We start from the raw sequence: 15557 nt of genomic DNA, 5'->3' as shown, positions 1-15557 counted from the left end.
GCAGTTGAACAACAACACAGAAAATGAAGCCCACTGGTATTTTCCTGGTGGTCCAGTGGTTAAGATTCCTTACTTCCATTGCAAGCAACATGGGTTCAATCCCTGGTTGGGGAACTAAGACTTTACAAGCCTTGCAACGTGACCGCCCCGAAAAAGAAATTGAAGCCCACAGAGAAAGCGATTAATCCAAGGTCACATAGCTAATTCAAATAGATTTAATCCAACATATTGAATGGACTGTATATCCCCTTTGTCTGTAGATTGTATATTTTGAATTCACCTACTCAAAGTTCCTGTAACTCCAAAATCAATACTCATGGCTCTCACATGCCAAGCAAGTGTCCTCCTTGTCACAGGCAATTCAGTGCCAGGGTTTTTGTAACTGTTTTCTTTTTGTTGATTATTTTACTGCTTAAAACAATCCCAAGCATGATACTCAAGATCTGGCCAGTGTGTCTAAGCTTGAGAAGGCTGTGATGGGCCTTATGGAGAAAATACATGTGTCAGACAAGCTTCATTCAACAATAAGTATGGTGCTGTTGACCTTCAGTTCAATGTTGATGAATCAAATATATATATATATATATATATATATAAAATAAGTTACCCAGTCATGTCTGACTCTTTGGAATCTCATGGACTGTAGCCTCTGTGGAGAAAGAGCCAGGCTCCTCTGTCCATGGAATTCTCCAGGCAAGAATACTGGAGTGGGTTGCCCTGCCCTTTATCAGGGGATCTTCCCGACCCAGGGATTGAACCTGGGTCTCCTGCACTGCAGGCAGTTTCTCCACCATCTGAGTAACCAGGGAAGCCCCTGGTGGCTCAGATAGTAAAGAGTCTGCCTGCAGTTCACAAGACCTGGGTTCGATCCCTGGGTCGGGAAGAACCCCTGATAAAGGGCAGGGCAACCCATTCCAGTATTCTTGCCTGGAGAATTCCATAGACAGAGGAGCCTGGTGGGCTACAGTCCATGGGGTCAAAAAGAGTCAGATACAACTGAGTGACTTTGACGCATATATTAAACAAGATGTCTTTAAACAGAAACACACGTAGACCCAAGTTCTGTACTGATCGGGTGATGAAAATGTTGTCTGCCATGTGAGAAATTAAGTACCCCAGGACTGCCTGGATGGACGGGCCATCATGGCTGCTGTGGTCCACGACCCAAGCTTAGGTCATTGGCGTCTAAACACCACGCGTTCGAGCGAGGCCACCTGGACCTCCCAGCCCAGCCATCTGGCCGCTGAATCTCCCCAGAGTGGCCTCAGTCAACACAAGGCGGAAAAGAACTGCCCACTCAAGAGATGCTTGAACGTCTGAGCCAGGGCATCACGGGGTCCGATTTGGGGACGGCCTGTGACTCAGCAGGTCAGCACCCGGGCTGAGATGGCGGGACAGCAGCCCTCCCGCTTGGGCCCCCAGCCCGGCACTCGGTGGGCAGCACGCGGCGCGTGCAGAGTGGGTGATGTCCCTGCCCTCTCTGCTTTCATGAACACGGTGAGTCTTGCTAAACAGTCCAGGCCTCGGCTCCAGAAGATGGGGGGATTCCCGGACACCACGTTTCACGGGGGCACATGGCAAAGAAGGGACAGCAGCCCCCAGGGGCAGAGACGTGCCCCGTGAGGCCCCAGCCATGCCGTCCGGAAGCACTGACCTGGGCCTGCGGCCACGCTCTTCAAGCAGGCGAGCGGTGCCGCCACCCGACGGAATGAGGGCAGGGGCTCCCGCACCATGGGGTCCGTGTGCTGGGTGCGGCCGCCCTCTGCCCCCGGGGAGCCCGGGGCCCCGGCTCTGCCTTCACACCCAGCCAGCGCCTCCCTTCTGACCCTCTGTCCCTTGTGGCTGGAAGTTGCCTCCCTGCCCTCCCGTGATCGCTGGGCTCCCAGCGGTTTGCAAGCACCAGCTTCTCTCAGAGCATCGCCACCTGCCCGCGGGTCGTGGCTGGACCACCACCTGCTCGCGACACCCGCAGCCGCCGGGAGGCGGGGAGGCGAGGAGGCGAGGAGGGGCGTCCTCTAGATCTTCAGAGGGGCGAGGCCCTGCCAGCTCCTCCACCCCAGCGTCCAGCCTCCTGAACCGCGAGACAAGGCATTTCCGGTGTTTTAAGCCACTCAGTTTGCGGGGCTTGGTTATCACGGCTCCTGGCAACGAACACACCACACTACAGATCCCCGAAGTTCACCCAACAGGACAGGGTCCTCGGGTCCTCCCAGCCCCGCCTTTGCCTCCCCTCCACCGCAGGCAGCTCGCTGGCCGACACCTCCCTCGGCTGGAGCTCACCCTGCACACCCGGACTCTCTTCCCACCCTTCCGGGTTCCGACCTAACCTTCAAAGCCCACCACTGTCACAGAAGCCAGTGAGAGTCGCTCAGTCGTGCCCCACTCTCTGGGACTTCATGGACACCAGGCTCCCCCGTCCTGGGATTCTCCAGGCAAGAACACTGGAGTGGGTTGCCACTCCCTTCTCCGGGCATCTTCCCGATCCAGGGATCGAACCCGCGTCTCCTGAGCTGGTAGGCAGACTCTTCATCACTGAGCCCCCAGGGAAGCCCTTACCGCAGAGGCTCTTATTCCCCAGAAGGAGGACCTTCACCTTGACTTCTGGGCTTGGGAAGCTTCCTCGCGCCTGAATGCAAACATTGGTCTGAGAGCACCGAGGCACTTTCCCCTGGGGTTGTGGACCTTGCTCCCTGCCCCAACGCCCACCCACCCAGACCTGGGCCCAGCAGAGCAGCACAGACCCCTCCCTAACGGTCGGACCCGTGACCCATGACCCATGACCCAAGCATGGCAATTCAGAACCCAAACCTGGAATCTTCTTCTCTTTTCCCTTTTTTTCCAAATTCTTTTTCTTAATATATTTTGTTCAGATATAGTATTCTCTTTATATATTTTTCATTTATTGGCTTTGCACTGCTGGGTCTTCATTGCAGGACCAGCGTTTTCTCTCGCTTGGGTGGGAGGGCTCCTCATGGGGGTAGCTTCTCTTGTTGTGGAGCACAGACTCCCAGGCACCAGCTTCTCTCAGCGCGTAGCCACCCGCCCGCAGGTCTAGGCCGCGCGGGCTTCAGAAATCTTGCTCCCGGGCTGGAGAGCTCATGTTCTGTAGTTGGGGCACACGGGCTGAGTTGCTCTGCAGCATGTGGGATCTTCCTGGACCAGGGGTCAAACCCATGTCTCTTGAATTGGCAGGTGGATTCTTTACCACTGAGCCACCAGGGAAGCCCTCCAAACCTGAAATTTTCCGACCCAGAGAGAGAGGAATAGCTCTTTCTTCCCCCTGAGTCTCAAGCTACAGTGATATAATCCCAGAAGGGCAAGGGGCTCACCACCCACTGTAACCTGGAGCCTGAAATATTGGCTTAAATGGCCCAGAAGGCTAAACCAAAGACGAGGCCTCTCCAGAGTTGGGTTCACAAGCCGCAGCGGCACCCCTTCTGTGCTGGGGCTGCGAGAGTCCCGCTGTCACACGGTGATGAACCAGGACAGGGGCCTGCAGAACAGCGTGTAACAGCAGAAGGTTGGTCACTGCCCCGGGCTGCACATGGTTCCAGCTCGGGGGTGGGTAATTCCAGCAAGCGCTCCTCAAAAATGTGACATAGAAGCTGAGACCAGAGTGTAAATATCCAGCCTGTTCTCTACGTCTGAGTCTGTTGCTGTTTTTTCAGATGGGGCCATTTGTGCCATATTTCAGACTCCACGTGTGTGTGTGCTAAGCCGTGTCCAGCTCTTCAACCAGTACTCATCTCTCAGTCGCATTCAACTCTGTGCAACCGCATGGACCATAACCCACCAGGCCCCTCTCATGGAATTTTCCAGGCAAGAATAGTGGAGTGGGTAGCCAGGCATTCCCTTCTCCAGGGGGTCTTCCCCGCCCAGGAATCAAGCCCAGGTCTCCTGCATTGCAGGAAGATTCTTTATCATCTGAGCCACCAGGGAAGCCCAATTAAGAAAAATAATAATCCACTGACTTGATGTGTGCTTGTCTTATGATACTAGAAAGAGCCTCCATTGGGAGTTCCCTGGTGGCCCAGTGAGTGGTGAAGACTCCAAGCTTCCATGCAGGGGGCTCGCGTTCAGTCCCTGGTCGGGGAAGTAAGATCCCACACGCCAAAAAAAATAAAACACATAGCTACCATTTATCAAGTGGCTACTACCCGAATCATATCACATATATCATTTCAAACCATCAGAATTCCATTTTACAGATAAGGAGGGTAAAGCAGAGAGTGTAAGTAACTTTCCCAAGACTATGCAGCTGGTATGGACACAGATGCGTCTTGCTCTGTCTAATCCCTGTTTCATATCAAAGACTGTAGACTCAGAACTCCCTGGTGGTCCAGTGGCTAAGACTCTGCACTCTGAGTGCAGGGAGCATGGGTTCCATCCGCGGGCAGGGAACCAAGATCCCGCAACGCAACCAAGACCTGGCACAGTCAAATAAACACATAAATAAAAATAAGCATTAAAAAGAAAAAAAAAAATAAACAGGGTTGGACGTAGGAGGGAGGCTCCGGAGGGAGGGGGCATATATAACCGATGGCTGATTCATGTTGATGTTCGGCAGAAACCGACACAATGTTGTAAAGCAATTATCCTCCAATTAAAAATGAATAAATTAAAAAAAAATTTTTTAATAAAGACTAGAGATCCCTACACTTGGGAAAGGATAGAGCTAGAATTTGCACCCAGGCCTGTCCACACCCCAAATTCCACATTCTTCCCATGTCCCTTCCCACCGGGAAGGAGCCCAGCAGCTGGGCTGGTCCACAGAAGGGGCGACCCTAAAATCACCCAGACATCAGGCACTGTTCTGGGACTCATGCCCGCTGCTGCCCACCCTGCCGGCCCGACTCACAGACACACACCCCGCGTGAGCGACCCCCGGATGCCCATTTCCCAGCCGACGTCCAAGGGCAGACAGAGGAACTAATGTCAGCCGGGCCGGTGTGTCTTTTCCCTGAACACGGGAAACCGGAGTCCAGAGTTTCCTTGAGGGGTGAGGAGCTAACGAGCACAGAGAGTTCATGTGGGCCACAGCAAGGGTCCTTGGCAGCTAAACCTAGGCTACCCAGGCGGCTCAGTGGTAAAGAACCCGCCTGCCAATGCAGGAGACCTGGGTTCAATCCCTGCGTCAGGAAGATCCCCTGGAGAAGGAAATGGCAGCCCGCCCCAGTATCCTTGCCTGGAGAATCCCCACGGACAGAGCCTGGCGGGCTACAGTCCATGGGGTCACAGAGTCGGACACAACTGAGCAACTAAACAGGAAACAGTTGCAAAACTTAGGGGACTTTTCCCCACTGTGAGCTGACCTTGGCCAGGGGGTCTGGGGTGCCCCAAGGCAGCAGTGACCACCATATCTTCTTGCCAGGGGTTTGCACCCAGTGTTTGTGTCCTCCAAAAACAGGTATGTGGAAGCCCTTCCCCAGAGTCGTTGTATCTGGAGGTGGGGCCTTGTAGAGGTGATTCCCTTTAGATGAGGTCATGAGGGGGCTTCCCTTGTGGCTCAGCTGGTAAAGAATCTGCCTGCAATAAGGGAGACCCAGGTTCGATCCTGGGTTGGGAAGATCCCCTGGAGAAGGAAAAGGCAACTCACTCCAGTATTCTTGCCTGGAGAATCCCGTGGACAGAGGAGCCTGGTGGGCTACAGTCCACGGGGTCGCAAAGAGTCGGATGTGACTGAGCAACTAAGTGCACCAGAAAAGACAGAGCTTTTCCTCTGCTCCAAGTGAAGACACAGTGAGAAGGAGAGCCCGGAAGAGGGCTCTCACCAGAGCCTGACCCAGCTGGCACCTGGGTCTTGGACATCCCGGCTTCTGGAACTGTGAGAAATAAATGTCTGTTGTTTAAGCCATCCATTTGGTTGCATTTGTTTCCCAGGCAGCGCCCATAACACTTGTCCCAGGTGGACGCCACTCTGCTTGCCTGGGTTTACCTACCAACTATGCTGAGAGTGGTCTCTCCTTGAATACGCTCATGCCATCCTCTTGGAAACGCTACGGCACATTCCTGTGGAAGGATGTCACTCTGCAGGACTTCCCTGGTGGTCCAGGGGTCAAGGCTCTGAGCACTCAGTCCTGTCTGACTCTTTGGGACCCCATGGACTGTAGCCCGCCAGGCTCTTCTGTCCAGGGATTCTCCAGGAAAGAACACTGGAGTGGGTTGCCATTTCCTCCTCCAGGGGATCTTCCTGACCCAGGGATCGAACCTGTGTCCCCTGCACTGGCAGGCGGGTTCTTTACCACTGAGCCACCAGGGAAGCTCCCACAAGGGTTCACTAGATCCCACATGCCACAGCGAGAACATCTTGGTTGCATGCTGCAACTAAGACCCAGAGCAGCCAAATAAATAAATAAGTGAATATTCATTTTTTAAAAAGGAACTCTGAGTTCCTCCCCGGCCTGCAGGTTCTATGAGGACGGGGCTTCAAGGGGTCACTCCAGCCCCAAGCAGAGTGCCTCGAGTGATGGTGCTGCTCCAGCAAAATGAACAAAACTTGGAGAGAGAGGCCCCGGTCACTTGATTGGAAAAAGCACGTTAGTCCATTTTCCACATAATCGCTTAAGCGAATAGTTTTAGGGTTCAATTCCTTCCCCACTGAGACTTAAAGTTCATAGCTTAACTCTCAGCAACAACCTCATGTCCTTTATTTCCAAGTCTTTGGAAAGCCCTGGCTGCACCTCCCCCAGCACAAAAAAATACCTGCCAACACCCCACGCAGCCCGACGCACTGACCTCCAGGTCGCCTTCCCCCTCCCAGCCTCTGTCTCCGTTTGGCAGGGACTCATTAATAAGCAATAAAATGGTCTTGCTCTTTGGAAAGCTTCCTTTGTTTTTTCCCAAATCTTTCTGGGCAGGCTTGGGCCAGTTCACCAACAGGGGTCCTAATTAAAGCCTGAATCGACATTGTAAAGCAAAGCCAGAAATACAGAGCCAGACGTTACAGCAGCCCATGAACAGGAAAATCAACGCAAATTAAGACACAGCCAGACAGAAACCAAAGCAACTCGCCATTGCATCAATTACTCATATTAGAATCGGGGAGCGTGAGCACAGGAAACAGCCTCGAAAGCCCCAGAGAGATATAACATCTCGAAGTGAACCATGTCCAGCCTTCATTTATAAGGAATTTTAAATAGAGGACGAGCCCTGCTCTTTCAACTCTCTAAATGGCTGTGTGACTGGAATAAAAGCTCTCTGGGCTCCATTCATAATTTAAAGGTGTGGAGGTGGAAACTGGCTTTAACGACCATCTGCGGGTGAGCGGCCTCTGCGTGCAGAGGGACAGAGGTGGGCGGGGAACCTGGGAAAAGGCAGGAGCAGGACTTCCAGGGACTGGGTCAGCTCAGCCGCCACATTGCTGCTGTTCACTGAGAAGGATGCTCAGTGGGACCCCTGAGCAACCATAGGCAGGCCCTTTGAACTATAAGCAGGGACTTCCTTGGTGGTCCAGAGGTTGGGCTTTGTGCTTCTAATTCAGGGGCACGGGTTCGATCCCTGGTTGGAGAACTAAGATCCCACAAGGCGTGCAGTCAAAAATAAATAAATAAATAAAAGGAAATGTGGCAGCAAATAGCCCACTTGGTGTGTTTTGCTGACTCATCCACCCTTCCATCCATCCACCCCTCCATCCATTCATGCATCCATCCATTCATCCACCCCTCCATCCATCCATCCACCCCTCCATCCATCCATCCACCCCTCCATCCATCCACCCCTCCATCCGTCCACTTATCCATCCATTCACTCATCCACCCATCCATCACTCCTACTCTTATTCTTTTCCAAAAAAATAAAGTCCCTGGCAGCTGAGCTTGGTATGATCCTTGGCAAGTCTCCCACTTCCCTTCCACACTCACCCACCAGGTACTCGACGACAAGACGGGCACACAACTTACGGCCTGAATGTGGCCCATCTTGGCAACTGTCCCACGTGAGTTTGAGAAAGATGTATGCTTTGCAGTTGTTCAGTCAGTTCAGTCGCTCAGTCGTGTCTGACTCTTTGCGACCCGGTGAACCGCAGCACACCAGGCCTCCCTGTCCATCACCAACTCCCGGAGTTTATCGAAACCCATGTCCATTGAGTCAGTGATGCCATCCAACCATCTCATCTTCTGTCGTCCCCTTCTCCTCCTGCCCTCAACCTTTCCCAGCACCAGGGTTTTTTCAAATGAGTCAGCACTTTGCATCAGGGGGCCAAAGTTTTGGAGTTTCAGCTTCAACATCAGTTCTTCCAATGAACACTCAGGACTGATCTCCTTTAGGATGGATTGGCTGGATCTCCTTGCAGTCCAAGGGACTCTCAAGAGTCTTCTCCAACACCACAGTTCAAAAGCACCAATTCTTCGGCACTCAGATTTCTTCACAGTCCAACTCTCACATCCATACATGGCCACTGGAAAAAACCATAGCCTTGACTAGATGGACCTTTGTTGGCAAAGTAATGTCTCTGCTTTTTAATATGCTGTCTAGATTGCTGTCATAACTTTCCTTCCAAGGAGTAAGCATCTTTTAATTTCATGGCTGCAGTCACCATCTGCAGTGATTTTGGAGCCCAGAAAAATAAAGTCAGCCATTGTTTCCACTGTTTCCCCATCTATTTCCCATGAAGTGATGGGACCAGATACCATGATCTTAGTTTTCTGAATGTTGAGCTTTAAGCCAACTTTTTCACACTCCTCTTTCACTTTCATCAAGAGGGTTTTTAGTTCCTCTTCACTTTCTGCCATAAGGGTGGTGTCATCTGCATATCTGAGGTTATTGATATTTCCCCCGGCAATCTTGATTCCAGCTTGTGCTTCTTCCAGCCCAGCGTTTCTCATGATGTACTCTGGATATAAGTTAAATAAGCAGGGTGACAACACACAGCTTTGACGTACTCCTTTTCCTATTTGGAACCAGTCTGTTGTTCCATGTCCAGTTCTAACTGTTGCTTCCTGACCTGCATATAGGTTTCTCAAGAGGCAGGTTAGGTGGTCTGGTATTCCCATCTCTTTCAGAATTTTCCACAGTTTACTGTGATCCACACAGTCAAAGGCTTTGGCATAGTCAATAAAGCAGAAATGGATGTTTTTCTGGAACTCTCTTGCTTTTTCCATGATCCAGCGGATGTTGGCAATTTGATCTCTGGTTCCTCTGCCTTTTCTACAACCAGCTTGAACATCAGGGAGTTCATGGTTCACATATTGCTGAAGCCTGGCTTGGAGAATTTTAAGCATTACTTTATTAGCGTGTGGGATGAGTGCAATTGTCCAGTAGTTTGAGCATTATTTGGCATTGCCTTTCTTTGGGATTGCAGTTGTTGGATAACAGCAAAACATACATTTCTACAGTTGATAGAAATAACTTTACTGAAGCATCAAAAATTAAAATAAAAAAGATGGGCACACAAGCATCTCGGGGCTTCCTAGATGGACACTTCTGCCAGCCGCCACCACCACAAGCTGAGCCATCCTGGAAACACACCCCCTGCCCTCCCAGCCACCAGTGTGTGCCATGCAGTGAGTTGGAATAGTCCATCCGAACGTCGTGGGGGACTTCAGTGCTCAGAGCCCTCAAACATGTGAGGGGAGGCCCTGCAGCAGCTGCTCAATCCACAGGTCCTCCATCCAGCCTTCACACTCACTATGGAGCCGTCCTCGACCACGAGATTGCCAGCCAGACCCAGCAGAGTGCGGGCTGCGTATCTGGATGGATCCTCAGCACCGAGGACAGTGACGCTGGGGGCGGGGCGGGGGAGGGCCCGGACGGAGATTTGTAGAGAGAAGGGGCATCTTTCACTGATGGGTCTCTGCTCCTGCTTCTCCCGCCGCCTCCAGCGTCTTTCCTCCCCTTGCTGGCTAGCTCCTACTCATGTTTACAGTCCTAACCAGTAAGCGCCAGGGAGTCCCTCCCAGCTCCCCTCTGGAGAAGCGGCCTTTCTTCCCTGTGGTCCCACAGCTGTATCTTTCATGCGCTTCTCGCCCTGGGCCTTACTGTTCAAAAGGTGAGAAGCCCAGCGCGACCTTTCTCATTTGTGCCTGTGAGATGTATTAGTGATACGCCAATTCTGTCCCTCCAGTATGTCAAACCGATTACATCCAACTCAGGTGATAAGAGCCTCAGGGGTGGGAGATGCTTCTGGAGTTCCCGCTCTTCCTTCTGCATCCTCAGGGCTGCCTTTTCTGTCTTGATTTTCCACCAGACTGTAAAACTCTCTTAAGGGCAGAGCTGGCTGGAGCCTCCCAGTGTGACTCATGATGGGCCCTCAGCAGAGATTCGTCGCTGAATGGCTATCGCTGGGAGACTTAACAGCAGAACCACTGTGCTGGCTGGTGCTCAGTTCAGTTCCTCTTCTCTGAGACTGGCTGTCACCGAGACCAGCGTGTCCCTGCGTGTCCCCGTCTGCTACACAGGCATGAAACCAGTCTTCACCTTGTCCCCGTGGACTGGTAGGCATCACGGGATGTTTATGCCCATTTGGAGCACTGCCTCAAGGACAAAGAGGTAACCCCCCCCCATCCCGCGATGCTGAGGATTTACAAAGGGAAGACAGAACGGGACGTCCCAGAGCAAACAGCTCAGAGTTAAAGGTGAAGCGCATAGGAGGAGAGGATTGCTCCCTAAGGAGGGCCCTCCCCCCTGGATTGCTGAGTTATAAGGCAGAGTGGAGAAGGCTGGGAGGGGATGCCCTGGTAGGGGACGGTCTTTCTCTGGCTCTCCCTCAGAAAGTCCCTCCTGCCCTCGCTCTCGGGCGTCTATCGGACTTCCCTCTCCTGCAGTTTCCAGCACCTGTCCAGGTCCTACAACTTCCCCAAAGCCGCAGAATGGCTGAGAAAGCCCTGAGGGGCGGCAGAGCACGTGCATTTTTGCAAAAAGTCAGTTCTGGAAAGAGAAGTCACACCCCAGCTTTGGAGTGAACTTGAAGCCGTGCACCGCATACTGAGACTTGAACCCACTGGCCAGGGCACAAGCCGAAACCCAGCTTGGCCTTGAACACACCTGGTCTCACGACTAATGAAGCGCAGGGTCTTGATGTCTCATGGCAGGAAGAATTCAGTGAGAGACAAAGTGATAGGTAACAAGGGGGTTTATTTAGAGAGAAGCACACTCCACAGACAGAGTGAGGCCCTGGAGAAGGCGAGTGTGGTTCCAGGGGATGGGGGCTGTCGGTGTTTATGGAGGTGGGTAACTTCACAGGCTAATCAGGGGGAGGAACATGCCAGCTATTTTGAGGAAGGGGTGGGGATTTCCAGGAACTGGGCCACCGCCCGCTTGTTGACCTTTTGTGGTTAGCTGTGTAACTATCATGGCGCCTGAGGGTGTGTCATTTAGCTGTGTGTGTGTTTCAGTGAGTATATACCGGGGCGCAAGAGCTAGCGGAAGCCAGCTGGCCTGCCATCTTGGGCCCATTGGGTTCCCATCAGCTGGTGTCCTGTCCTCGGGCTGCGTCATTCTTCTAAAGGTTGTGCCCTGCCCCCTTCTCTCCTGCTTCAAACCGACAGCTCAATTCATTCCTCACCAGGGCCGTTTTTAGAAACAGCCTCAAGCTCCTGGGGGCCTCTGACCTTGCAGGGGTGACCGCTGATCTCAGATTCTAAGTCACTGCCTAGAACTCTCAGAGCAGCAGGGACTTGCCTCAGAAGGAAATTAAGGGCAGAGAAGGCAAAACAGGGAAGAAGAGAAGGCAACTGATTACAAGTGAGCCTACAGAAGCCAGCATGCTTACAAGGTGCCATCACCTAAACCCCTATGCTCACTGCGGCACTGTCTACAGCCATCAAGCCAGGGAAGCAACCTGAGCGTCCACTGATAGACTAAAGAAGACGCGGTGTACACACGCAGTGGACCACCACGCAGCCACAATAAAGAACGAGCTGTTTCCATCTACAGCTGCATGGATGGATATTATCCTTAGTGAAGTAAGTCAGACAGAAAAAGGCAACTACTGTATGATTTCACGTATATGTGGATTGCAAAACAGGAAAACAAAAGAACCAAGACAACAAAACAGAGAACAAACATGGTCTTGCCCAAGGGGAGAAGGAATGAGAGAAATGGGTGAGGAAGATTAACAGGGACATATTCCCAGTTTCAAAATAAACGAGTCATGGGAATGAAATGTACAGTGTGAATAACACAGTCACGAATTATGTCGTACCTCTCTATGGTGACAGACGACCACCAAGATGATACTTGCATATGTTACAGAAACAGCTGATCACTGTCTGTGCACCAAGAAATAACAGAGTCTTGTAGGTGAATTACGAAACCACGCAGGGCCCTGGGGGGCCCTCCCAGGCATGAAAGCCTTTCCACGTCCCCCATTTCTTGTTTGTAGAAAATAGGCTCCACTCAGCCCCTGTGACCTTCCCTGAGTTCCGAACATGTTACTGTCAGTTGCTCAGCCATGTCTGACTCTTTGCGACCCCATGGACTACAGCTCACCAGGCTCCTCTGTCCATGGAATTCTCCAGGGAAGAAGCTGGAGTGGGTATCCATTCCCTTCTCCAGGGGATCATCCTAACACAGGGATTGAACCTAGGTCTCCTGCCTCGCAGGCAGATTCTTTACCGTCTGAGCTACCTGGGAAGCCCCTAAGTTCTGAAGGTCAGATTCAAATAGCTGCTAATCAGGGAATCGGGAGAACTGCATGGACCATAGTCAGACTGAAAACGAAATAAATGGGGGCCCCTCCCTGGTAATCAAGTGGTTAGGACTCTAGGCTCACACTGGAGGGGTTCCATCCCTGGCTGGGGAACTAAGAGTCCACAAGCCTCACAGTGAGGCCAAAAAGAAAACCAAACCAGAAAACAATGGTTGACGACTAAACCACATCCCTCAGCCGCCCCTTCCACCTGCGCAGCACACAAATCCTTTGCCAGCTTCAAACGGAGGAAAACTACTGAGATTCCAATCCCCACCCCCTTCAACAGCTGCCTTCCCTCTTCCTGGCAAAGCCGGCCCAGGCCTTGAAGGACACTCTTGGCAAACTCCCCTCTCCCACCCAGCCCTTAACGAGAAGGCTCTCGATGGGAGGATGTTGATTCCGCCACTCACTAACTCTGTGCCAGTTATTTGACCTTGAGTCCCTCACCTGTAGAAGAAGTGCAGCCTCGGGTCGTGGCAAGAACTGAACGGGGCAATGCCCGGGGTCTGGCGCCTGGCAAGCACTCAGGACGGGTTAGTTACTATTATGGCAGGCGCTGGTCTGGCATGCACGGTCCACACAGATTCCCTGGGGACTCTCCTGGGTCTGTTCTCCTCCACAGTTCTCTCTTAGACTTCGCAACATGCAGAGAAGCCAGTTCATATGGACAATTCAAACGTGTACTGTTTCTAAGAACAAAACCCACAGCTAACCTATCTCCAGTTGCTGTTGTTTAGTCGCTAAGTTCTGTCTGATTCTTTGCGACCCCATGAGCTGTAGCCCGCCAGGCTCCTCTGTCCATGGATTTCCCAGGCAAGAATGGTGGCGTGGGTGGCCATTCCTGTCACCAGGGGATCGTCCCATCCTGGGACTGAACGCGAGTCTCCTGCACAGGCAGGCCGATCCTTAGCCACTGAGCCACCAGGGAAGTCCGTATACTCACACTGGGTGCGTGCGCTTGGTCACTCAGCCGTGTCTGATTCTTTGCCACCCCACGGACTGTAGCCCGCCAGGCTCCTCTGTCCATGGGGACTCTCCAGGCAAGAATGCTGGAGTGGGCAGCCATGCCCTTCTCCAGCGGATCTTCCCATCCAGGGACTGAACCCAGGTCTCCCGCAGGTGGATTCTCTACCAGCTGCGCCACCGTTATATACCTATTCTTCTTTGGTAAATTTTACTGGAGTGTGGTTGAGCTACAGTGTTCTGCTAATTTCTGCTCTCAGCAGAGCGACTCGGTTACACACACTCATTCTGTCTCGCGTCCTTTCCCCCTGCGCTCTGCCCCAGGATACTGAAGGTGGCTCCGTGTGTTCCCCAGCAGGGCGCTGCTGTTCACCATTCTACATATCCTAGCTTGCATGCCCAAACCCCCGTTTCTTCCCTTCCTTTTCGATACTCTTTTTCAGACTCTTCCCCATGATAGGTTATTACAAGATGCTGAATATATTCCTCTGTGCTGCAGGCAGGTCTTCTCATTTACCTGTTTTATATACACTGTTGCGTACCTGTTAATCCCAAACTCCTGACTCACCCCTCCTCACCTTTCCCCTTTGGCGACCCTAAGTTTGTTTTCTACATCTGTGAATCTGTTTTGTAAACAAGCTCATGGGTCTCAGTTTTTTCAGATTCCACACGTAAGTGATATCACATGGTATCTGTCTTTCTCTGCCTCGCTTCACTTGCTATGAGCATGTCTGAGTCCATCCTCGTTGCTGCAAATGGCATTAGCTCACTCTTTCATGCATTCATTTACTTTTGGCCATGCCCCTCAGCCTGTGGGATCTTGGTTCCATGACCGGGAATCAAACTCTCGCCCCGCGCAGTGGGAGTGAGGGGTCTTAACCAATGACCCGCCAGGAAACCCCGATATTTCATTCTTTCTCACGGAAGCCAGCTCATCTGCAGTAAGTGGTTGCCACAATCCTAAGAAACGAGCATATGAAAGAAAGGGAGATGACAGGAGAGAGAGTTTCTCAAGTCCCCCTTGGCCCCTGTTTGGCAATAAGTGTTCTTTCTGAGAGTCACGCTTCCCCACCAGCGGCGAGCAGGCAGGCAGGGAAAAGCCTGCAGTGAATCAACCCTGGCCTCACAGGAAGCGCACTTTCCTGTCAACAAAGTGCAGAGTGAAAAGCTGTCGACACAGGCCCGAGGGCCCTCTCACAAGGCTGCGACAGCCAGGAGGGAGGGAGGGGAGCCCCCCAGGTGAGTGTGCCTTTGGTCCCGGAGAGGCCCTTTCCGCTGGGGCTGAGCACGCAGGTGGGGACGGCTCGCGAGGAGAGCCCGGGGCCTCACAAATCTCGGTTTAAATAAGGGGCCACATACTTCCCCACAAACCCACTCGATGTGGAAAGCAGAAGTCCCTGAGCATTAGGCAACCCAGTTCCCGCTGAGGCCAATGCTAGGGATTAACTCTCTCCCCGGGGAGAAAGAGAAAAAATCTGACATGAGAAATCTGGGGTGACATTTCAAAGCACCTGGAACTCCTAAAGCCCAATTATTGACGAACAGGTATTTATGAACTGTCTCCTAGGTGCCAGGCACGGTGCAGCTGTACAGGCGAGGAGGACAGACGAGGCATTTCTCCTCCTGAAGGAGCTAGAAGGGCTCTGCATAGCCTCCTGCGGCTGCCGTAACAGACCACAAACCGCGGGGCCTGCAATTACAGAAACTGATTCACAGTTTGGGAGGCAAGAAGCCTGAAATCAAGATGGCGCAGGGTCGAGTCCTTCTGCAGGTTCATCAGGAGAGCCCATCCCAGGCCTCCCCCCTGGTTTCTGATGGTTGCCTGGCAACCCTTGTGGGTACCTCACTCCAGCCTCTGCCTCCATCTTCACTTCACCTTCTCCTCTGCATCCTCTCCTCTTCCTGTAAGGACACCAGTGGCTGGGTTGAGGGCCGCTCTCAATCAAGTAAGACATCACAGGGATTT

General features: G+C 52.4%; 1 protein-coding gene across 3 annotated transcripts in view; it reads right to left on the bottom strand.

Moving 5' to 3' along the window:
• ARSG (arylsulfatase G) overlaps positions 1–15557 on the bottom strand; it is a 56081-nt gene that overhangs the window by 36157 nt on the left and 4367 nt on the right. The gene's annotated exons all lie outside the window — the stretch shown is intronic.

The sequence above is a fragment of the Oryx dammah genome, unplaced genomic scaffold (assembly GCF_014754425.2).
Source record: "Oryx dammah isolate SB20612 unplaced genomic scaffold, SCBI_Odam_1.1 HiC_scaffold_8, whole genome shotgun sequence".
In the NCBI taxonomy this organism is placed as follows: domain Eukaryota; kingdom Metazoa; phylum Chordata; class Mammalia; order Artiodactyla; family Bovidae; genus Oryx; species Oryx dammah.
This window is presented reverse-complemented; position numbering and strand designations above follow the sequence as displayed.